Genomic DNA, 21,000 nt, shown 5'->3' on the forward strand with positions numbered 1-21,000 from the left:
AGATTCCTTCATCAGTCTCGCTTCTCCACTGGACAAGAACCTCTTTGGAGCTGTATTTGAAGCTGTACTAGATGGAATTTGGGACAAGAAGTAAGAAAGGGAATATTTTTTACTGATTTAATTCACATGAGTTGCTTCAACTCAGAAATTTCTGAGAGTCAAGTTGACCCTGCCCCCAGCAACCTAAACAGAACACCAGAGGAGCAGAGACCATATGGGAAGAGCAGCCCCTTGAAGCGGGAGTTGAAAGGATTCAGCTCCCGTGAGGAGACAGCAGCACCCTACCCTGACTATGGATATGATGTCGAGTAGTCTCAGCCTGCAGCAGCTTGGAGCAGGGCCTGGGTTCCCAACCAGAGACTGGGCTGGGTCGCAGCAGTGAGAGCACCAGATCCTAGCTACTAGACCAGTGGTCAGTGACAAGCAGCCTGGCCCTTGCAGAAAAGAATTTCCACAAAGACAGAAAGTAGTGAAGCAAGTTAAGTATTTATTAGGAGTAAATACTTAGGAGTAAAAGTAAAAGAGTACATACAGTACATCTGGAGAGACACACGGGCAGGCTCAGAAGGAGAGTCCCTGAGTTGCTAGGTTGAGCCCTCATGGCAGTTTGAATTACTTTTATGGGATATTTCTTCTGAGTCTCCTTTGGCCAATCATTCTGATTTGCCTGGTTCACAGGCCATATTTAATATATCTCAGGATCCTCCCATGTGTGCACACACATCTCTTAGCCAAGACGGATCCTATCAAAAAGGCATCTGAGTAGAACATCTCTTGACGTGACTCCTCTTTGGCCTCCAAGGAGCCTTTTCTTCACCTGTGTGGTTGAAGATGTCTCTTGACTTTGTGAGTCTGTGCAGGGTCCAGCCTCATCCCTTAATTGTCCTGCTGTTCTTGTCTTGGAGTTTTGATCAGTAGAGAATAAATTTCCAACTGTTTTACCCTGGGGGGCCCAACAGCCCCCTGCCTCAGGTTGACAATGACAAAAATGGGGGAGCATTCAGAGGAGACATGTTTTCCCCACTCTGTGTGTTCACGGTGGTGAGAGGGGTTCCCCTGACCACACCTGGCCTATTGTTCCACCTCTCATTATTCCCTGGGGAGACCATGAGTTAGTTGGTGGGCAAACGAGAGCCCTCTGTCTGTTCCTTAAATGGGTGGTGTGGGTGTGTCAAAGACTAGCAAAGATTAGTTGGTCTCTCTTCTGCGTCCTCTTCGCCCTAACAGAGTGTGCTGTTTGCAGACTCCAGTGTGCTCACAGGTTGTTTCCTCCGAAGTCCAGTCTGGGTTTGGGGAGTCAACAGGCCCATGTGGGCAGTCACTCAAAAGTGCTCCAGTCATAAAGGTGACGGTTCAGCCCCATCCACCTCATGCCTTTGCCTTGGCTCTGAACCCAAAGGGAAAGAAGAGATATTAATTTTGCCCCCTCAAAACCCAAGCTAGCAAAAATGAGAGCTGTGATGATTAATATTATCATTTCCTTGTTTCTGAGGCAAATTTATCAACAACAAAAACTTGGGATTTCCGTCTCCACTGGTTTATTCAGACACGTCCCAGTATCCCTGCAAACAGCCTCAAGCTCAGCACTCATGCCCTCACAGCAACCCCTCTGTACTCCTCACCCACAAACACCCCATCCATCACTCCGCACCCACATAGTTTCCTGTCTTCTTAGCACATAAACTCTTCGCTCAGTAACAGGGCACTTACAATCCAAGGTCACTTACCATGCAAAAGAGGCCGCCAGAAAGAATGTTGAGATCCCCATTGTCCCACTGTCTTGGATGAGGCCCTTGTTAAGTCAGTTTTGCAAAAGCCTGCCAAGCATTTAGGAGGAGGAAGGGTCTTACCCACAGGCCTGTGCAGTCCCTGGAGGGTTTGCAGACATTCCTATCCACTGATGTAAGGGGACTGGACAACAATACAGTGCCACAGGGTGTATGGGATTGTGTGCGCATGCACACAAGTGCGTGTGTGTCGGCATGAACCCAGGCATCTGAGTTTGTCTGTGCCCAGGCCTCTGACAAGCTCAGTGTCCTTCAGTTTCTAACTAAGAACCAACAGTTGGCAACTTGTAAATTAGCAAAGAAAGGGAGGAAGTTCTTGCTACAGAATGGCTTACATTATGCTTGGTAGACAAACTGGGGACTGGGGGACTTGAGAATGTGTTTATTTAACACTTTATTTCACATTAAGGAAGAGGGGACTGGGGACTTCTCTGGTGGTCAGGTGGCTAAGACTCTGCACTCCCAAAGCAGGGAGCCTCGGTTCAATCCCTGGTCTAGGTTTAATCCCTGGAACTAGATCCCATATGCTGCAACTAAGATTTCACATGCTGCAACTAAAGATCCCATGTGCCCCAACTAAGACCTGGCACAGCCAAATAAATAAATAAAAATATTTAAAAAGGAAGAGGTGACTGTACAAAGAATCAGGGTGCTGATGGAGATTATGGGGGAAACCTCGAGCTTCCCCATTGAGAAAATATTTCCTGCCATGTCAGTAAACAAGGATGTCACAGTTATCAGCGATTGCAGCTCAGCACAAGCTGGAATCAAGAGTGCCGGGAGAAATATCAATAACCTCAGATATGCAGATGACACCACCCTTATGGCAGAAAGTGAAGAGGAACTAAAAGCCTCTTGATGACAGTGAAAGAAGAGAGTGAAAAAGTTGGCTTAAAGCTCAATATTCAGAAAACGAAGATCATGGCATCTGGTCCCATCACTTCATGGGAAATAGATGGGGAAACAGTGTCAGACTTTATTTTGGGGGGCTCCAAAATCACTGCAGATGGTGATTGCAGCCATGAAATTAAAAGACACTTACTCCTTGGAAGGAAAGTTATGACCAAACTAGACAGCATATTATAAAAGCAGAGACATTACTTTGCCAACAAAGGTCCATCTAGTCAAGGCTATGGTTTTTCCAGTGGTCATGTATGGATGTGAGTTGGACTGTGAAGAAAGCTGAGTGCAAAAGAATTGATGCTTTTGAACCGTGGTGTTGGAGAAGACTCTTGAGAGTCCCTTGGACTACAGGAGATCCAACCAGTCCATTCTAAAGGAGATCAGTCCTGGGTGTTCATTGGAAGGACTGATGCTAAAGCTGAAACTCCAATACTTCGGCCACCTCATGCAAAGAGTTGACTCATTGGAAAAGACTCTGATGCTGGGAGGGATTGGGGGCAGGAGGAGAAGGGGACAACAGAGGCTGAGATGGCTGGATGGCATCACCAACTCAATGGACATGAGTTTGAGTGAACTCCAGAAGTTAGTGATGGACAGGGAGGCCTGGCGTGCTGCAATTCATGGGGTCGCAAAGAGTTGGACACAATTGAGCAACTGAACTGAACTGAACTGAATGTGAGCCCTAAGGGAACTCAAGAAGGAGAAGAATACCTGTCCTCCAGAAACCATCAGACTATAGCCACTCCCTACAGTGAGCCCTGAGAAGCTCAGGATATGAAAAATACAGGATACAGGCCCCAAATAGCTGAGGTATATATCAAAGGAATGATTTCAGTGAGCCCAGACTCTTGCATCTTCCCATACATAGAAAAGTGCTAAATCCCTTAACTTGGGTTATCTGGTTTTCTTTAATTAACAATAATCTTTTGATGTTCAGGCTACCTGCCCTTTGTTGCAAAACTTCTATATAACACAGATCCTCTTTTCACCTCTTTAGAGTGGTTCTCTCAGGGTTACTTGAGATGCTATCTCCCAGACTTGAAGTCTTAAGAATTTCTGCCGAATAAAATATAACTCTCAACTTTTAGGTTGTGTGTACTTTTTAAGTTCACATTATGCTACGGCATTGCCCCTGCCAAGGGAACTTTATTCAAGGCAATTACATCCTGTCATTCAGTTTGTCTGTGTACATGGGAACCACCATTCTTGCCCATTTCTGTTTATTGCATGTGTCTCTGTGCTCTCTCCTTTGTCTCAAGTTTTGCTATTTTGTTTGTGCCATTCCTATGGAATTTAGGGACTGGTAAGACTTTCAAGGGCAGGGATAGAACTGAATCACTCTGTATCCCAGCACCCAGCACATGCTAGCGTGGGACAGGTGCTCGGGGAGTGTTGATTGCCTAAGAGAAGCATCTTTCTATCTACAATGTGCAGATTCTTGCCTAATCAACAACACAACATTTCAGGCTCTCCCAACTGGCTCCACTGTGAATAATCTGATAAACGGCTCCTATTGAAAGCCTGGCTGAACTATCAATGCTCCAGAGAGAGAAAACCATTAGCCAGGATTTTCCCAAGGTTCCCACCATAACAAAGAAGAAAGGAGGTAAAATGGTGTTCCATTCCAGAGTTTTCAGATATAGGTTTTTTTTTGTTTTTTTTTTTTTTTTAAAAAAAGCACTCCCTAACACTCTTGACCCCCACCCCTGCTAGATTCATTGCTTGAAGACTCTAGAAGAGTTGACATCTCATTTCACCCCTGGCTTTGTTGAGAGCCAATAAAACAACCAATAATGTGTGGAATGTCTCCATGTTAAAAGAAATAATTGCTATTGTGGACATCATCCATTATGATGTCCAGTGTCCCTTTTCTTTTGCTTTAGGCAAACTCATAAAGAGATGAAGTGAATCCACATGGTATGGAATGGAAGAGAGACCCAAGTGTTTAGCTGAGCAGAAGACAAGAGGTGCCTGTTGATGGCAGAGGATGCTCTCAATAGCCAGGGAAGATTTCAAGTAAATAAGCAGTGACAAAACATATTCAGAAAGGGATAGGTGGCTACAGAAACATGAGAGGACCACCCACTCAGACAACAGGAAGGAGGGCTTCCTGGAGAAAGTGAGAGCTGAGTGAAGAAGATCATGTAGGAGTTGAAATGGTAAGGGTACGGAAAAAGTTCCTTAACAAAGGAAACAGCGTGAAAAAAGACAAGAACACGGTTCGTTTGGAGAAAAAGAAGGCAGTTCACCATGTCTGGAATAGATGAGGCAAAAGATGAGATCATAAATGTTAACAGGAGTTCTGAGAATGATCAGAAACATATATTTCTTAATATTTATTTACTTGGCTGTGCTGGGGCTTCGTTGTGGCATATGGGATCTAGTTCCATGACCAGGGATCAAACCGGGGCCCCTGCATTAGGAGCATGGAGTCTTAGCCACTGGACTACCAGAAAAGTCACCAATCAAAAACATTTTGAACTTTATTCCCCCCTCCCCCCAAAGGTAATATGGTGACATTGAAGAGTTTCAGTAGGGGAATCAATTAACCAATGGAAATTTCCTGGGCTGCAATGTGGACATGGATGCATGGATGATGGGTGGGGTGGAGGGATGTGGGGGGATGTAGAAAGATGCAGTTGCTGTACTGGAAGTGAGGTGACAGTGACCTGGACTAGGAAGGTGGCTCACGGGATTAGGAGAAGCGATGGATCTGGACGATATTTTAGAAGTAGAATCAATGGGACTTGGTAACTAGTCGGGTGGTGATGATTTAGTACCAGATTGAAATAGAAAGGATTCAAGGTCAGCTCCCAGCTTGTGACACTGGGGATGAGACATTCCCTGGGCCATGATTTCCTGTGGGCAGGGCCACCACGTCTGCTTAAGGACAGTGTTGATGACAGACATGTCCTCCTGCACTGCCTACACGCTAGACCAAGCCTCAGAGCATCTCATGCACTCTGCTCCAGCATCACCGTGTCTGCCACTGGATGGACACACAAACGTACTATTGACAGATCTACCCTGGCTTTGGGTGGAGGCAATAGGAAGCTTGCTTAAGCTTCCAGGCCTCAGCCTTGTACCCCAACACAGAAAGCCCTTCTATAGCTATTGCCAGGGATGGGGGTGCAGTATATGGAGGAAGGGGGTATCAGGTACTTGCCCAACTATTACTAGAGGAGGATTTTTTTTCCTTCCAGTGCTTGTCCCCAAGGAGTTCCAATCTCTTCATGGGGAAACTAACAGGCACAAATGAGAGGATGGTGAGGTTCAGGTACCTAAGTCTTACTCCAAAATCCCATCATTATTCATCTTTGTAACCCTAACACAGGCACCAGAAGGAGCAACCCAGGGAGTGGGGAGGGGGTAAGGAAAGGGGATAAGTAAATAAAGGGACCCTCTATCCAGAGCAGCAAGGTCTCCCTCCATTTCCCCACCCACTCCTAAGAGGTCCCCACCCAGGCCCTTAGGAGCAGAGTCCTCCTTCCAGCCTTGCGGTGACCATCTAACTCCCCTGTGTCTGTCTCCACAGCAGAATTCCTGACGAAATCCGTTCCCCATCCCCACCCCCCTCGCCCAGAGTATATTCCTTGGATCCAGTCCTAGCTCTTAAGGAAATTGGCACTTTAGTCCAAGTACTTAAAAATGAGGAAGACAGAGAGGAATATAAAGAAGAGTCAACAGCTGTGCTGTGTGCTTCTCAAGGGCACCATGGACGTTGTGTCTTTGTCAGCCGAGAACTTGGAGTTATGTGGACTGCCACCCAGCTTGGAAGTCAAGAAACCCAGTCCCATTCCTGCATGGCTGGCCTGTGGGCATCACTATCCCAACCCATCCCACTGCACATACCACAAAGCCTCAAGCCTTGCCTCTAAGAGTCCAGGTATTGGGTTCCTACCACAGGTCCCATGGACCCCTACAACTCCATGCCTCAAATGCAACAGTGTTTCCCAAGGCGTTAAATTCACTATACTTACTTGTAATAAGACAAAAAATCCAAAAGGGGGGAAAAAATGCCAGAACTGAAGAGCCCAGTTTTGACAAAGGAGCAGGGAAAACCAGCCCAATGGCTGAGGGGAAACTTCCCTGAGCCACAAGAGCACTCTGCTCCCTACCACTTGGTTGTGAACTCTGCCAGACTCAGGGCTGGGTCGGCTCACCCCACCCCTCCCATAGTCTAATGAATGTGTCCTCTGCTGAGCCTGCCAGCCCTCCACTCTCCCCACCACCAGGGCTCCTTAGGGGCTGCGTTGTTGACATTTCTCTCCGGGCCCACTCGATGACATGATTATAGGAGAAACAAAGGAAGCATATTTGTAATAAATCCTGAACCAAAAAAAGAAGTCATTAAAAAATTGGGTTTCTCCCCAGTGCCTTTGGCAGAAGAGAGCAAAGAGAAAGAGAGATTTGCTCATTGGTTTCAGTATCTTTAGTTTGCTCCCCACTTTTCCTCCCTGCTATGGACTCTTTGTGTCCTCCTCAAAACTCACAAGTTGAAGCCTAACCCCAATATGAGAGTATTTGGAGGTGGGGCCTTTGGGAGGTCATCAGGTCATAAGGGTGGAGCTTCATGAATGGGATCCCTAAAAGACAAGCAAGCAGATCTCTCTCTTGCATGTGAGGACATAAAGTCAGGCTTTTACCATTTACTGAATCTGCAGCCCCTTCACCTTGGACTTCCCAACTTATAGAACTGTGAGAAACAAATGTTTGCTGTTTAAGCCACCCAGGCTATGGTATTTTGTCATAGCTGCTTGCTAGCCCATGGTTCTAAAGCCTGCCCCCTTCTCCCAGACTCCCAGGAGTTCTAGCTGAAGGACTCTAAGGCAATGGAATTTTGATGCAACGTGTAGGCGACAGTGAATAAGGAAGGGGATCTAAAGAAAAGGCTGGAGTGAAGATGCTGCATAGCTTCTAGGGGCCAGTTAACAGGGCTGGGCACCAGTAGATGTTATCTCCTCAGCAGGATGTTCACTCTGAGAGGTGTGCAGGCATGCTAAGTCACTTCAGTCATGTCCAACTCTACAATCCTATGTACTATAGCCCACCGGGCTCCTCTATCTATGGGATTCTCCAGGCAAGACTACTGGAGTGGGTTGTCATGCCCTCCTCCAAGGGATCTTCCTGACCCAGGGATAGAACCCAGGTCTCTCATGTCTCCTGCATTGGCAGGTGGGTTCTTTACCACTAGTGCTAGCTGAGAGGAAGAGAACCCATTTGCTATCTCATTCCCTGTAAAACTCTATAGTCCAAATCATTGTCTAGTACATAGTAGTTGTTTAATAACTATTTGTTAGATGAATAAGTTAATGAATCTCTTTCAGTCTGTACGGAAACCCTATGGGGGATTATCATACAGATTTGACAGATGAGAAAGCTGACTCTAAGAGTCAAATACCCTATCTCATGGATGACATTTCAGACTTTGAACACAGATGGACACACAGAGAACATGCAGATAGTTGATATGAACCCAAGGTCCTGATCCATCAAATAGGAAACTCTTCCTCTCTAAAATGCTCAGAAGGCTACCTTGAGCTTGCTTTGTCTATATGACACTTCAAATATCTACTCCATTCTATTTATGGCAACATACATCTATCCCTGCTTTCTTTGTCCCACCATAACACATGAGATGTGGCACAATCACGGCACTTACTACTCATTACTGCAATTGTTTTCTAACAGTTCATTAGACCATGACTTCCTTGACAGCGTCTTGTTTACTGGATGCTGGGGATGCTGAGATAGTCTTCACAAAGATTCATGGCATAAATGAATAATTGAATGAATGACTTCATATGCACCCTCCATTTCAAAAAATACTTTTGGTTACATTATTTCATGCAATCTTCATGTGACTTGATGAGTTATTACTTTTAGTAACCTGAAGTACAAAACTTCCACTTGGAGGTGTAACAGTTGTATGGGAAAACACTTCAAAATGGTGGAGGTAGGTGAGAACCACAGGGCCAGATATGTTGACCCAGACAACAGAGAAGAACAAAGAATCTTGACTTTGGGTAAGATGTAAGAGAGATCAAATATGCTGAGATCAATTAAGAGAAGAGAAAACAGATGATACAAAGAAAGGACTCAAAGAGAGAAAAGTGAAAGTGTTAGTTGCTCAGTCACATCCAATTCTTTTGCAACCTCATGGACTGTAGCTTGCCAGGATCCTCTGTCCATGGGATTTTCCAGGCAAGAATACTGGAGTGGGTTGCCACTCTCTTCTCCAGAGCAAAGAGAGGGAAGGACTTAATTAAACGAGGAGTGATGCAAGGAGCCAGTGAGACCCTCTCATGTGGGGAGGGTGGCCGAGGGACATTTTAGGGATGGTATAATGCGTACCACCCTTTTGAAGCTGATCAGATTTCTATCATGCAAACCCTCATGTCTTTTTCCCCTGCCAAAACCAAGATGAAAAAAAAAAAAAAAAAAAAACCAGCAACAAGACACTCTGGTCAATGTTACTCCTCTTATTCTTGCTGCTCTGCAAGCAGGCTGTCCTGGAACTTCCCAGAAGGACCAGGCTTCATACTGGGTCCATATGACACAGAACAGAGACCACATATAAGGAAGCTGGAGCCCAGAATTCAGACATTCAGGAGATTTTTATGAGCTATGGTAGGAGAGGGGAGAGGTATGTGAAAGTGTTAATCACTTAGTCATGTCTGATTCTTTGTAACTCCATGGACTGTAGTCCACCAGGCTCCTCTGTCTATGGAATTCCCCAGACAAGAATACTGGAATGAGTTGCCATTTCCTTCTCCAGGGGATCTTCCCGACCCAGTGATCTATCTCAGATCTCCCACATAGCGGGGAAGGTTCTTTACCATCTGAGCCACCAGGGAAGTATCTCCTTTTCCACTTTCTCTCTGACAGGATGTCCCTAAGTTTCTAGTTGGGTCTTTTCTGTGAAGAAACTGAGGCCCAGAGAGGTTAAGGACCTTGTCCAAAGTCACACAGGTAGCAGTTGGCAGAAAAACATTCTAAACTCAAGCTATACACTTGACCTTAAATCCCTTGCTTCCCTTGCATATTGAGGTTCCTGCACAAAGAACACCGTTAGCGCTGACAGGAGGAAGATGGGCCTGAGCCTGACTTTTGGACTGCGTGGGCCAGAACAAATGACCACTCACCATCTCCCCCACCACAAGAGACACCACTGTGGTTTGCCCTGGCTATTAACACAAACTCTGGCGGACTTCAGTAAATGCACCCCCTACACACACATTCCCTCGGTACAAGCTCCTGCTCCACAGAGATCTCCTGCTCTAGCTCTCTTATGTCTGTTTTTGGAGATGGGAAGAAGGGGTGCAGGAGGGCCTGTCCTGGAGCTCTGCAGACAACCCTCCCCACACCTCCACCCAACAGGCCAGAGCAGCCAGAGGAGACAACTTGGCAAGCAGAGGCCCCATTATATCTGTCACCGGCCCTCACACACACTCAGGCTTTATTAGGAACAGGCCCAGGCATGAGCAGGCAGGACACTATAGTGGAACGTTCACCCGCCCATCTGCCTGTCCTCTCAACACCCCGGCCTCACACCAGGCAAGGCACTGGCCACATCCCAGGAGTGGCCAAGCCACTGCAAATGCCCACCTACTTCCCACTAGCCATCATCACCATGGCAATGGCCATCTGGGTAGGCCTGGGAGGCCTGAATGCCTGATGCTCAGCCCAGATTCCAGCAGGGTCTTCCCAGAGCTCCCCTGGCTCCAGCACTGCACCAGGAGAAGCCATGCTCAGCCATTTCTTTGAAATACTGTTCCATGAATGAGTCTGTCCAGCTCCAGCCAGGAGTGACTTGAAGAATGCTCACTCCCTCCCACCCAATCCTCTTTCTCCAACACATGATGAAATGCTTCAAATCCTCATTAAAGCTTAAATATCTCCTAACTGGGGAAACACTTAAAAGTTTTTTTTTAATCAAATGACATTTAATATTTATTAGGCACCTACCATGTTCCAAACACTTTATATACATCTTGTTTAATCCTCACTATAGCCTCACAAAGCAGGTACTATAAACGCAGCCACCAAGGCTCAGAGTGTTGGTCATACAGCTAATAAACTGGGAGGGAAGTACTTGAACCAGTGGACCTTCTGGCCCCCACACCCGTGTTTGGCCTACCATACTGTGTAGCCACTAAGGGCAGGTTTAATGTGGGCTAAAAGGAGGAAGTCTGGGTTTGCTGTGGGCTTGCAGGGTGACAGGTGCTGGGCTGTGGGGCAAGGGGCTTTGGGGTGGGACCAGCAAGAAAGGAAAAAGATGAAGAACTAGACTCCAGAGAAAGGTCATGAATTTTCAGAGGATCTGTGGACAGAGTTCAGGGGGCCCATGAACTTGTGGGAACTTTTCATCTTTTTTCTACTAATTGAAACTGAAATGTATTCAGTTATGAATGTGGACCACAAACCACAGGAGCATAAGCCGTTCCTGTGACTTTGCATGAATAGAAATCACAGATTTTTTAATCACTTTATAGTTGTCACAGTTTTTCAAGATATGATTTTAGACTCATCACCGCCTTGAAATTATAGTAGCTATCAGCCCTGCTGTTAATTCTTATACATAGTAGGTTAATAAGGAACCCCTTATAGTACTAATTTTAGAAGTTTGGTGTTTTTTAATTGTCTTATTGTATATTTCAATATATTTGGCTTCCTCTGTAACCCTATGTATTTTGCTTTAGTCATTTAGGAAGTAGCAATATATATTATTTTGATGAGGGTCTATGGGCTTCAACAAATTGCCAAAGATCAATGGCAAGAAAAATCAAGAACTCCTGGTTGGGGAGGTCTAAGATATGGTTTTCCTACTTTAAAACTTCATCCACTCCACCCCTTCCCACCTATGTTTCATTAAATGAACTCTGGCCATGAATTAATTACCTAGGAGGTTTGTTAAAATGTAGATTTCCAGGACACACATCCAAAGTACAAAAACAGAATCTGAAAATTGGAAACTGGGAATCTGCTTCAACCCATTCACCAGTAGAGGTGCTTCCCAGTTGGCTCAGTGGTAAAAACAACAACAACAACAACGACAACAAAATCTGCCAGTCAATGCAAATGTGGGTTTGATGCCTGGATTGGGAAGATCCTCCAGAGAAGAGAATGGCAACCCACTCTAGTACTCATGCCTGGAAAATTTCATGGACAGAGGAGCCTGGCAGACTACAATCCAGGGGGCTGCAAAGAGTCAGAGATGACTGGGCACCCATGCACACACAGGATAGGTGCCCTGTATGATGCCCCTTCATGGATGTGGTCCCTTGGGGTGGGCTGGACACCCACCCCCAACCTTGTCCAGGTAGGAAAAGTCTACAGGGCTTCACCTGGGGATCTTATCCTCCAGGTGATTTCCAGTACTCACTAAAGTATCTCAGTGAGGAAGAAAGGATAAGTCATTGCTTTTCATGTTGGTTTGTGGGGGTTTTTGGCACTGGCTTTTTTTTGAGGGGATGGGTTGTGGGGTTGGTTTTTATTTTTTGCCTTTTTTCTTGCATTTTAGGGGATTTTTGTTTCTCGGGGCTGCCGTAAGACATTATCACAAACTAAGATGGCTTAAAACAATAGAAATGTATTTATTCTCTCACAGTTCTGGAGGCGCAAGTCCAAAATCGAGGTGTCTGCAGGATTGGTGCCTACTAAAGTTTCTGAAGGAGAGCCTGTTCCATGCTTCTCTGCTAGTTTCTGGTGGTTGCTGGAAATCCTTGGTCTTCCTTAGCTGGTAGATAGATCACTCCATGGAGAAGGCAATGGCACCCTACTCTAGTACTTTGCCTAGAAAATCCCATGGACGGAGGAGCCTGCTAGGCTGCAGTCCATGGGGTTGCTAGAGTCAGACACAACTGAGCGACTTCATTTTCACTTTTCACTTTCATGCATTGGAGAAGGAAATGGCAACCCACTCCAGTGTTCTTGCCTGGAGAATCCCAGGGATGGGGGAGCCTGGTGGGCTGCTGTCTATGGGGTCGCACAGAGTCGGACACGACTGAAGCAACTTAGCAGCAGTAGCAGCAGCATATCACTCCAACCTCTCTCTTCATCTTCACTGGCATTCTCCCCTGTGTGTCTCTATCTTTGTGTCAATAAATCTAAGTTGTCCTGTTCTTAGGACACTAGCCATAATGAATGTAGGGCCCTCCCTAATCTAGTATGACCTCTTAACTTGATTACACCTGTGAAGACCCTATTTCTAAACAACATCACATTCACAGGCTACAGATAGACATGAATTAGCAAGGAGCACTGTTCAATCTAGTATGGCTGTGTGATGTTTTGTTTGTTTCAAATACCTACATCTAACCTTCCTCCCATCCAGGAGAAAACTATTAACCTAAAACAATGGTTCTCAGGACTAACCTGGTGGTCCAGTGGCTAAGAAACCACCTTGCAGTGCAAGGGACACCAGTTCAATCCCTGGTCCAGGAGGCTCCCACACTCCAAGGTGCAGCTGAGCCTGCGTGCCCAACTACTGAAGCCCACTTGCCTACAGCCGATTCTCCAAGAGCAAGAGAAGCTACTGCAACGAGAAGCCCACACACACAACCACGAGTAGCCCCAGCTCACCACTAGAGAAAGTCCCCGTGCAGTAACAAAGACCCACTACAGCCAAACCATAAAATAAATAAATAAACCTTTAAATTAGAAAACAGAACAATGGTTCTCAAAGCATGGTGTCCAGAATTTACCTTGTCTGTGACCATATTAGAAATGCTATTATCTGGCCTCTAGAATCAGAACTCTGAGGTGGGGCCCAGTGATCTGTGCTCTAACAAGTCCTCTGAGAAATTTGGATGCCTTTTCAAGCTTGAGAACCTTTGCTCTCTGAGCAGGGGGATCTGGGCGAATCTTCCCTTCAGGCTGAATCATCCATTTATTTCACAAACACTTAGATAACAGTGTTAGCTCCTGGGGATGCCACCAGGTACAAATCCCAGTCTCTACACACTGGGAGCTCTCATTCTAATGGTGAGATGGATGCACAAGACCAGATATCTGACATGTACCAGGCTGCAGCATGTGTAATGGTCAGCAATCATCTGTGACCACAAAACAGGCAGTTCCACATGGCTCATCGCTAAAAAGCAATGAGTTTCCAGGATGCCGCAGAAGTCTCTCAAGAGACATGAACACACAGCCTAGGGCTGGAGAAATGACTCGAGGAAGTCCTCACGAACAAAGGAGGGGAGGAATGTGCAGACAGGAAACCGCACATGCAGAACGGAGGCTTCCACAATCTTCCAGGCTGACCCTCCCCACCTGCTATCTTTGCCACAGGCCACTCCACAGTCATCTGGGTCTCAATAAACAAAGCTGCATCTAGATACCAGGCATCGAGACACTGGGACCTCCACTGGGAATGGAAGAAGCAACTGTCAAAGAAGGAAGGTATAGATAAGAGTGGAGAGAAGAGGTTCAGAAACCCTGGGGGATTCTCAGAAACAGGGCCAACCTAACTCATCAGTTTACCATTAGGTTAAATGAGATACCACCAACACACAGGTTCTCAGCGTTCCAAAAGGAAGACCTAAGGGAGGAAGAATGCAGAGTTGAAGCTATAGCCGTAAAACTGCAAAGAAGGTGGGAGACAAGGTAGGCCTACCCCTACATGAGGGTCACCTGGTTCATAAGAGAATGACTAGATCTCAGGATTGATACTGCAGGAGATGAGGGTGGGTGGGGAGTGCAGAAATGGAAAGGACCAAAACTGGGTCAAGAAAAGGCAGGCACTGGAGTCTCCAGGCCATGCTCAGAAGGACGGTGCCCACAGACAATAGGCCACCATGGAAGTGAGCATCCCGAGTGGACAGGACAGAGGAGCCACCCTAGCCATTGTGTCAGTGTGGGGCCTACAAGTCGTCTATTGATCACCCAGGAGAAAGTCACTTGCCTGTGACCTGAGATTTACCTGAGCCCCAAACTTTCCTTGTAGCATACTCCTATTTTTTTTAACAGGCTGGCTCACATGTAAACCCCACTGAAGCCAAGAGTAGGTAGGGTAGAAAAGTCCCAGAAGTAAACCTTAGGGAAAGCTGGGCAATGGGGAAAGATGTGCTCAGTCGCTCAGCCATGTCTGACTGTGGCCCCATGGACTGTAGCCTATCAGGCTCCTCCATCCATGGGATTTTCCAGGCAAGAATACTGGCGTGAGTTGCCATTTCCTACTCTAGGAGATCTTCCTGACCCAAGAATCAAACCCGAGTCTCTTTTGTCTCATTGGTAGGTGGGTTCTTTACCACTGCACCACCTGGGAAGCCCAACTCTACCCTAAACTCTTGACTTATGTCACATCATCCTCACAACATCCCTGCTACAAGGGGCCATATACCCCACCTTTAAAGGAGAAAGTCACCCTCAGAGAGTGTAGGTAACCCAAGATCACAGAGCTAAAGTGATGACAAATTCAGAGAAGTGGTTCCATCTTGTTCTTGCTAGAAGACTCAAAGAATGAAAAGCTCATTTTTCTCTTTTTCTGAACAAACAACCAAGGGGAAAAAAATCTAACATAATTTTTGTTTACTTTGGTTTTCTGCTTTTCTGGCTGATTGGTTGGTTTGTTTGGCTTTTAAGAAAGGCTTAAAGAACTTAGTTACCAAAAGGGAAAGGTGGAGAGGGATAAATTCAAAGGTTGGGATTAACACATTCACATTGCTATATTTAAAATAGATAATCAACAAGGACCTACTGTACAGCACATGGAACCCTACTCAATATTTTATAATAACCCCTGTATGGGAAAAGAATCTGAGAAACAATGAATATATGTATACCTGAATCAGTTTGCTGTACACTGGAAAACCAACACAACATCATGAATCAACTATACTCCAATATAAAGTTAAAATTTTTTAAATTTTAATTTAAAAAAAAAAGGCTTAAAGAGATGAGAAAACTGTGCAGAGGGGACCTGTTTCAATAAAGGTAGGAAGACAGACGAGAGGTGACTCAGCCTAAGGGGCTACATGTCTTCCCTGAGACTGAGACAGGAAAGGATCAGTAGTTTGCACGCCCCTGAGGGTGGAGACCTTCAGCCCGGAATGGTGGGGGGTGAGAATGACTGAGAGGTGTGCCCAGGGAAAATGTCAGCCCACTTGCCTCGGGAGAGCCCTGCCAAGACCCCAGACCAGGCTTGTGATGGAGGAACATGGTAGCTACCTTCAAAATGGTGCTTGCAGACCACGAGCCAGAATTTCTCAGCCATGGACCCAACACCTCAAACTTGCCCCTGTCTTGCTGAGTTCCCTAATTCCCAGGGTTTCCTATGTTCCCAAGAATGAGAGAAAGCACCCTTAGCACCACACCTCCCCAAAACACATTAACTAAGAATAAGTTTCCTGCCAGCCCTGGCAGGTGGGGGACAAAGCCCGATTTAAATGCTTTAGAAAAATAAAGAAAACGTGTGGCCGCTCACACCCAAGTGTTTCAGAGCAAATCCTCATGGGTTCCAGCTGGTGAGCAGCCGTATTAAGCATCCAACCTTCCCTATCGTCCCTCAAAAGAACCAGGGGCATACGGAGCCTCTGCCCCCATAAAGAACCGATCCTTTCCGTACTCAAGCCATCACTTCTGGCTCGGGGCTTGGAAGGCACTGCAGCTGGTGAACGTGCAGTAATGAGGTTGAGCAAGCCTGAAAGATGATAACAATAATTTCTATTTCTCCACCACCCTCCATCCCCTCATGAGTTTTGCAGATTTTACAGCCATGACTCACCTCCGCTACTGCGGCGGGGTAGCTCAAGGGAGCGCACGCTCACAGCACGCTGAATCTAGGCAGAACATGAAAAAAAAGAAAGAAAGAAAAACCGCACACCCTGGCTAATTACAAGAGAAACGCTCCCCGTCACGCGCCGTCCAGCTGACTTCATGCCTGGGCGGCAGAAATGCGATAAAACTCCCAAGTTGGTCCTTAGAATTTCAAGAGTCAGATGGTTCAGCCATGATCTCACAGCCGGTGGCCATGAGCCAGGCTTTGAAATATGACCTAAGAGGGGGCTGGTGACCGAGGGGCCTTTTCTGGCAGGGATCATCCTAAATCAATTTTCCTATGAGGTTGCATCCTTCTCTGGCTGCCCGGTGAGGCCTCCCCACTGGCAGCTGCTGGCATGACCAGGTGGTGGGGGCCACCTGACAGCCCAATAGTTTCACAGAAGGTCCAGACTTCTCTATTCCTATGGCGATGCTCTCTGTACTGGGCACTTGGCCCTCAGCCCCACGCACTCAGGTGGTGCTATTCAACGCCATTCAATCAGCAAGCCTCTGCTTGGAGGCATGAGAGCATGGTGCCTGTGAGTTTGGATTAAGAAATACTATGGGTTTGTATTCTGCCTCTCTCCAACTGCATGAATGCAGGCAGGTGATTTCATCTGAGCCTCATTTGTCATTGGAGGAACCTCACATATCAGATGTGGGCCATCATATAGTGCCTGACAGTAGGGATGATTATACCCCACCAATAATACTGTTTCCTCACTAGCAGCAAAGTGCGCCAATTCCAGGAGCAGCAGCAGGTTAGGAATGTTCTATGAAAGGTGTGAATATGCCTGGCGAGGGCGAGTTCCCCACCAGTTGTGGCATCAGGAGCAATGTCTGAACCCGGCTTTGAAGGACGGGGCCAATGTGGCAACCTTACAGTGGGAGCAGCAGGAAGAGATGCTCAGGGGAAATACAGGGGAAACACAGCATTTGTTCAGGGAGCAGCAGTCTGGCTCTTGGGGTATCGAGGTGGGGAAGCAGAGCAGAGTCATGCGGGGGAGCCTCCAAATTCCAATATAAGGAGTAGGAACTCTTCTTCTTTTAGGCAGTGGGGTCTCAAAGTGTGATTCATGGGCTGTTGTAAGCAGAAGCAGGGGTGGGAGATGCCCATGAGGAAGTTACACCAGCCACCAGAAATGTGAAAGGAGGATCCGGGACTGGAAGCAGGGACAGGGCAAAGGAAATGAAATGATGGGGGTTGGAGAAAATGAACCACAGGATGTGGGAGATTCACATTCAAGTAGAGGAGCAGGATGAGAGAGAGAAAACAAACCAAGACGAAACTGGGATTTCAAGCCTAAGGAAGGAGCGACAGAGGGCCAGCTGGAGAATATCAGTTTGAGGACTGAAAAGATGCACCCTGGGTCTGCGGCAGTGGGAAGGCTAGGGGAGAGACCCCTTCTCCTGCCTCTTTCCTCTTCCGTCCCTAAAAACCTATTCTCAGGACCTCAATCAATCACAAAAGCAATGGCCAAGACTACCTTGAAGCCATCCAGATTGAAAGAGCCTTGGGTCCTGAGTTCTTTCTGGCTCCTCTTGAGGCTGGTCTCACCAGTGATGCTGAATGAGGACTTGACCCATCACCCAACACCTTCCCTTGAGGGAGCATTTCATGTAGATGGTCTCATTCCGCCCTCCATAACCCTGTGAAGTGGGCACACTCACCTCCCCTGTCTCACACAGAAGGAACTGAGTCTGTGAGCATCCCGACGTGTAGGTCCCACACCAGCAAGCAGCTTGAGGCTCCAATACAGGCCCTTGGAGGCCACATCTGCTCCACTGCACACAGATCACACAGAGGGGAAAACCCAAGGGTGAGAAGATTGAAACCCAAGTCTGTCCAAAGGCCAAAAGCTCAAGTACAATCATTGTCCTAAAATGAACATGGTGGTGGTGGCTCCTTATAGTGAGTGAGACACTGGGTCCAGCATCTTGGAGGAAGCAGTGTCAGTTAAGACCTCCTCCCTCAAACACCTGCAGCTTCATGGGGCAGACGAGACTCCCAGCCAAAACAAACATGCTAGCAGAATGAGTAAATGAGCCTCTCCTTGTATTTACTTCATGGCACTTACCTCTAACTGAATTTACCCTTCTTAGCTAACTGTGTGTTTACTGAGTGTCTTCCTGCATTGACAATGACCAAGAGCAGCTGTTTCTGGTGACTCCCCAGTGTCTAGAAAAGTGCCTGAAACCTAGCTGGCACTTTGTAAATATTAATATTTGTTAAATGAACACCAAGCATATGGCCAGGCAGGAAAGTGGAAGTGAAGCTGAGAGGAGCAAAAGATGGTCTTAAGACTTTACTAATGCTGGGAAAGATTGAAGGCAGGATGAGAAGCAGGCGACAGAGGATGAGATGCTTGGATGGTATTGTCGACTCAGTGGACATGAGTTTGAGCAAAATCTGGGAGATCATGGAGGATGGAGGAACCTGGTGTGCTGCTGTCAATGCGGTTGCGAACAATCAGACACGACTGAGTGACTGAACAACAGAGACTTCACAGTAAGGAAGAGTAAGAAGGATGTGAAGTCCAGGATGTAAGTGAGAAGAGAGAGAGATGTAGGTAAATATAGATATTGAGGAGGAGAGCATCATTTCTCTTCACCTTTCTCTTCTCATCCTAGCACACCTGCCCTATCCCTTCTCACCAACCCCAGATCCACTCCCTCCCTTATCTCCAAAACAGATGAAACAGCTAACACCAAAAAAGATGTCCTTTCCATCATAGGGGATTGGAATACAAAAGTAGGAAATCAAGAGATACCTGGAAAAGATTGAAGGGAAGAGGAGACAGGAGCAGCACAGGATGAGATGGTTGCATGGCATCACCGACTCAATGGACATCAGGTCATCTCAGTCGTGTCTGACTCTTTGTGACCCCATAGACTGCAGCATGCCAGGCTTCCCTGTCCATCACCAACTCCCAGAGTTTTACTCAAACTCATGTCCATTGAGTCAGTGATGCCATCCAACCATCTCATCTTCTGTCATCCCCTTCTCCTCCCGCCTTCAATCTTTCCCAGCATCAGGGTCTTTTTAAATGAGTCAGTTCTTCTCATCAGGTGGCCAAAGTATTGGAGTTTCAGCTTCAACATGAGTACTTCTGATGAATATTCAGGACTGCTTTCCTTTAGGATGGATTGGTTGGATCTCCTTGCAGTCCAAGGGACTTTCAAGAGTCTTCTCCAATACCACAGTTCAAAAGCACCAATTCTTCAGTGCTCAGCTTTCTTTATAGTCCAATTCTCACATCCATACATGACTACTGGAAAAACCATACCTTTGACTGACAGACCTTTGTTTGCAAAGTAATATCTCTGCTTTTTAATGTGCTGTCTAGGTTGGTCATAACTTTCCTACCAAGGAGTAAGCATCTTTTAATTTCATGACTGCAATCACCATCTGCAGTGATTTTGGAGTCCCCCAAAATAAATTCTGTCACTGTTTCCACTGTTTCCCCATCTATCTGCCATGAAGTGATGGGACCATATGCCATGATCTTAGTTTTCTGAATCTTGAGCTTTAAGCCAACTTTTTAACTCTTCTCTTTCACTTTCATCAAGAAGCTCTTTAGTCCTTCTTCACTTTCTGTCATAAGGGTGGTGTCATCTGCATATCTGATGTTATTGATATTTCTCCTGGCAATCTTGATTCCAACTTCTGCTTCATCCAGCCCAGCATTTCTCATGGTGTACTCTGCATGTAAGTTAAATAAGCAGGGTGACAATATACAGCCTTGATGTACTCCTTTTCCTATTTGGAACCAGTCTGTTGTTCCATGTCCAGTCCTAACTGTTGCTTCCTGACCTGCATGTAGGTTTCTCAAGAGGCAGGTCAGGTGGTCTGGTATTCCCATCTCTTTCAGAATTTTCAGTTTATTGTGATCCACACAGTCAAAGGCTTTGGCATAGTCAATAAGTCAGAAATAGATGTTTTTCTGGAACTCTAGTCCTTTTTTGATAGTCTAACAGATGTTGGCAATTTGATCTCTGTTTCCTCTGCTTTTTCTAAAACCAGATTGAACATCTGGAAGTTCACGGTACTGTTGAAGCCTGGCTTGGAGAATTTTGAGTATTATGTTACTACCATGTCTGACAAAATGTGGTCCACTGGAGAAGAGAATGGCAAACCACTTCAGTATTATTGCCTTGAGAACCCCATGGACAGTATGAAAAGGCAAAAAATAGGACACTGAAAGATGAAATCCCCAGCTCAGTAGGTGCCCAATATGTTCTGGATATCAGTGGAGAAATAATTCCAGAAAGAATGAAGGGATGGAGCAAAAGCAAAAACAACACCCAGTTGTGGATGTGACTGGTAATAGAAGCAAGGTCCGATGCTGTAAAGAGCAATATTGCATAGGAACCTGGAATGTTAGGTCCATGAATCAAGGCAAATTGGAAGTGGTCAAACAGAAGATGTAAAGAGTGAACGTCAACGTTCTAGGAATCAGCGAACGCAAATGGACTGGAATGGGTGAATTTAACTTAGATGACCATTATATCTACTACTGTGGTCAGGAATCCCTTGGAAGAATTG

At 46.2% G+C, this 21,000-nt stretch overlaps 1 long non-coding RNA gene across 2 annotated transcripts in view; it reads right to left on the bottom strand.

Moving 5' to 3' along the window:
• Positions 1-467: 467 nt before the first annotated feature.
• Positions 468-21,000, bottom strand: part of LOC123333234 — a 32,111-nt gene continuing 11,578 nt past the window's right edge. The window contains exons 2-5 of one of the 2 annotated variants that reach the window (XR_006550451.2): positions 18,126-18,239; positions 16,420-16,474; positions 1,728-1,817; positions 468-1,387 (exon numbers count right to left, since the gene is read on the bottom strand). This is a non-coding gene — a long non-coding RNA (uncharacterized LOC123333234). The remainder of the gene's footprint in view (positions 1,388-1,727; positions 1,818-16,419; positions 16,475-18,125; positions 18,240-21,000) is intronic. The other variant, XR_006550450.2, reaches the window with a different exon arrangement.

Source organism: Bubalus bubalis, chromosome 4, assembly GCF_019923935.1.
Source record: "Bubalus bubalis isolate 160015118507 breed Murrah chromosome 4, NDDB_SH_1, whole genome shotgun sequence".
NCBI lineage: Eukaryota > Metazoa > Chordata > Mammalia > Artiodactyla > Bovidae > Bubalus > Bubalus bubalis.